Source organism: Suricata suricatta, chromosome 2, assembly GCF_006229205.1.
Source record: "Suricata suricatta isolate VVHF042 chromosome 2, meerkat_22Aug2017_6uvM2_HiC, whole genome shotgun sequence".
Taxonomy (NCBI): Eukaryota; Metazoa; Chordata; class Mammalia; order Carnivora; family Herpestidae; genus Suricata; species Suricata suricatta.
In genome coordinates this window covers 58,820,939-58,825,225 of record NC_043701.1, presented here as the reverse complement: position 1 = coordinate 58,825,225, position 4,287 = coordinate 58,820,939, and positions in this window count along the sequence as shown.

The following is a 4,287-nucleotide window of genomic DNA, read 5'->3' as shown; positions in this document are numbered from 1 at the left end:
TATATATATATATATATATATATACACATACATACATACACACACAATGGAGTATTACATGGTAATGAGAAAGAATGAAATATGGCCATTTGAAGGAAAGTGGATGGACCTCGAGGGTGTCATGCTAAGCGAAATAAGTCAGGCAGAGAAGGACAGATACCATATGTGTGCACTCATAGGTCTAACAGGAGAACAGGAGAAACCTAATGGAGGACCAGGAGGAGGGGAAAAGGGAAAGAGAGTTGGGGAGAAAGAGGGACACAAAACTTGAGAGACTATACTGAAAAATGTTTAGTTTTAAGAGAGACAGAGACAGTGCAAGTGGGGAAGGAACAGAGAGAGGAGGAGAGAGAGAATCTGAAGCAGGCTCCACACTGTCAGCACAGAGCCTGGTACGGGGCTGGAACTCATGAAACTGAGATCATGACCTGAGCTGAAACCAAGAGTCAGATGCTTAACCCACTGAGCCTTCCAGGCATCTCTACTCATTTTCCAATTGGGTTGTTTGTTTATGTTATTCTTGTTGAGTTGTAGGAGGGCAAGTGTAGTTTTCAAAACATAATTTAAATGAAATTAACATCCCAAACCTCAAATGCTGAGATTGGGTGGGGGCGGGGGCCTATATGTGCTTAATAGTCTGAACAAAATGCAAATGAACTTTAGGTTATTATATTACAAAAAGTTTAATACCATTTGTAGGATCACTGAAACTGATTTTTTTAATGTTTTATTTATTTTTGATACAGAGAGAGAGACAGAGCATAAGAGGGGGAGGGGCAGAGAGAGAAGGAGACACAAAATCTGAAGCAGGCTCCAGGCTCTGAGCTAGCTGTCGGCACAGAGCCTGATGCGGGGCTCGAACCCACGACCGTGAGATCTGACCTGAGCCGAAGCCGGAGGCTTAACCGACTGAGCCACCCAGGCGCCCCTCACTGAAACTGATTAATAAAGTAATCCTCCAAAGGCTCAAACATCTCTAGACTCCAGCTGATGATATGCATCGAAGAGATTAAAAACTTGAACTGTCCTTTATCAGTGTTTTTGTTTTCACTCTGAGCTTCTACTCCAATATAGTACTTGAGGTTTGACACGTGCATCTGCTATTTTGATTTCAGGGTGTTTGAGTGCAATTGTGAATTATATGCAGTACAGGTTTCTTAATATCACCGTTTTTCTTTGTTTTACTGTGTGCAGTATCAGCAAAAAAAAAAAAAAAAAAAAAAAAAAAAAAAAAAAAAAAAAAAAAAAACCTAAATACTCTTATCTTTCCCAGTAGGATATCCCCCCAGAAGCAGACACAGGTGAGCACTGAGTGCACATCGTGTATTTGGGGGTTTGGGAAGCCGTCACAGGAATGGGAAGGTGATATAGGATAAGGAAGGAAGCCAATAACAGGTTTGTTCCTAAGGCAACTCACACAGTAGCTTCATCCCTGTAAAATGCACACCTTAAAGTTATCCTGGCCATGGGACAAGGGAGCTGGGGTATTTACATCCCTATTCCCTCTACTTATTGGTTAAGTGATGCCCCTGAAGATAGTTCTCCTGGGCACTTCTGGCCTGGGGGTGGGGTGGGGCAAAGGGCATTGAGCTGCCTGAGGACAGCCTTCTAATCAATGTACATGTGCTACGTCCTGGCAAACACATTCACAGAGGTGCAAGCAGAGTGCTGACAGCTTACATGTTGTACTGTATTATATCATAGTACCTTATGTCATGTAGAACGGACAGGTAACATTGTCCAAGTTGAAGGCGTACAACACGGTGGTTTGATATATGTATGTATAGGGAAATGATGACCATGGTGGGGGTAGCTTTGTAACTGAAGCGTTCCTGTCTCAGCCGTGTTCCCACAGGGGGATAAGTAGTTGTCACAGGGATTGTATGGCCTGCAGGGTCTAAAATAGTTACTATTTGGCTCTTCAGAGCAAAAGTTTGCCTACATGTGGTTTAATATAAAGAGTTATTAAGCTATGATAAGAGAGGAACTTGGAAGACTTCAAGAGAAATCAAAAGGACTAGGGGACAAATATGTAAGGAAGAACAGACTTGGAAGGGGCCCCATTCCCAAGGCTTGGCTCAGAATTCATTGAAGAGGGTAGGGGTGGCAGAGATGTTGCTAGGTTGCTTGGGGCAGAGCGGGGCCACGGATGATGGGCAAGCAGGAAGCAGCCTCTGCGTGCACGTGAGCCAGGGCAGGTGGACAGGTGGGCAGAGAGTGTCGAGAGTGGCATTTGAATCAGGAGGGCCACAGAGACCAGTCTCCCAGGCAAGGGTTAGCCACAGGGCTAAGGGCTAAGGGCGTCTGGGCCTGGCTGCTGTAACTAGAAGTGGACAGAGCCACTTTCTGCAGGACTCTTGTGCACCTTTGTGCATGGCTGGGGCTGGAGTTCATGGCCACATGAGTGGGGAAACCGTCAGGCAGCCAGCTCACTAGACAACCAGCCCTGGACACCATGTGCACATAGTTAGGGGGTGAGGAGATGGAGCAGGGAACAGCGACCTGGGCTGCACACACGAATCTCAACAGTCTGGGACTCCTGGCTACTTTGTCATTGCCTGAGTTGAAAGACACAGCTGGCAATGTGGCATAAAAATGCCATAGAAAGCTGCACGCCCCCCCCCCAGGCACTTGGCATTGAAGGAGGAGTAAAAACAAATGCGGTCTCCAGGAGCAGAGCTGGTGAGCCTCACGGAAGCCTGGGTGTCTCACCAGGCCTCTCTGCCTGAAGAGGTGACCAAGTGGACAAAAGGAAAATGCTTACAAGGCCATTTCCACCATCATGGAGTAGGCAGAAAGGCTACCCTGGAGCTGAGAGGCCACACTTCCTCGGTAGATGTGTTCCTGGCACCGTGCAGCCCGCGAGAGCCACAGCCCCCACGCCAACCACAGTCATGTGTCTGTTTACCGTCAACAGGCTGGACAAATGGAATTCAATACTTAATTTTTTTAATGTTTGAGAGAGATCAAGAGCAAGCAGGGGAGGAGCAGAGAGAGAGGGAGAGAGAGAGTCCCAAGCAGGTTCTGAGCTGTCAGCACAGAGCCTGATTGCAGGGTTCAATCTCGTGAACTGTGAGATCACGACCTGAACCGAAATCAAGAGCCTGACGCTCAACTGACTGAGCCACCTAGGGACCCTGCATGGTATCTTTCTTGATCTCAAGGACAAATTCCAAACATTGACAATGAATGTGGCTTAATTTCTTTTTTTTAAATTAAGTTTTATTTATTTTTTTAAGTTTATTTATTTATTTTGAGAGACAGAGCACACGATTGGGGGAGGGGCAGAGAGAAAAGTGGAGAGAGCAAGAATCCAAAGCAGGCTCTGTGCTATCATGACCTGAGCTGAAATCAAAAGCTGGACACAAAACTGACCAACCCACCCGGGTGCCCCATCTGGGGTAGTTCTTACAACAAACGAAGAGTGGTCTCTGACTCAGAGGCACTGAGTTCCTGGGGGTGGGGTACAGGGACCTGCCCAGTGCCCTCCACCTCAGGCCCCCCTCAGTGTGACCCCAGCCCCACTCTACCCTCCCCACAGCATGTAAACCCCGGGGCCACATGCACTGTTTTACATTTTCCTACCATGACACACACTTCAGGGCAGGTTTTTTTCCAGCATCTTCTCTGGCATATTCTTTCCCTGCCTTCCTTGTCCAGATATTTCAACATCTGACCCCAGGAACATCTGTGCTGTGGGCTCTTACATACCCAGTGGGAAGAGGTGGTCTTTCCTTCGTGATCTGCAACACTTACCATGCTTCACACCAGTCCTGTTCTTCTTGGAGTTTTAAGGAGCACAACAAATAAATCTCTCTTCCTTACCTAGTTCTTTTATTTTTTAGCATTTTTTAAAATGTTTTATTTTTGAGACAGAGAGAGATAAGCATGAGCGGGAAGGGGCAGAGAGAGAGGGAGACACAGAATCTGAGCAGGCTCCAGGCTCTGAGATGTCAGCACAGAGCCCAGCACAGGACTCAAACTCACAGACTGCATGATCATGACCTGAGCCAAAGTCAGAGACTTAACCAACTGAGCCACCCAGGCACCCCTTCCTTACCTAGTTCCTTACCTAGAGACATGGGGGACGTCAGATGGAGATCAGACAATCAGCTCCATACCCTGGAAGGTGAAGTCCAAGTGTGTGGTCACGTGGGCTGACAAGGGCCGAACCTCCCTTCCCATGCTTCCTGGAGTTAGATGGCGGAGAACTAAAGGCAGGAACCAGGTGAGGGAGAGGGAGAGAGCAAAGAAGCAGGTCCAGTTTCCTCTTCCAAATGCTCCATC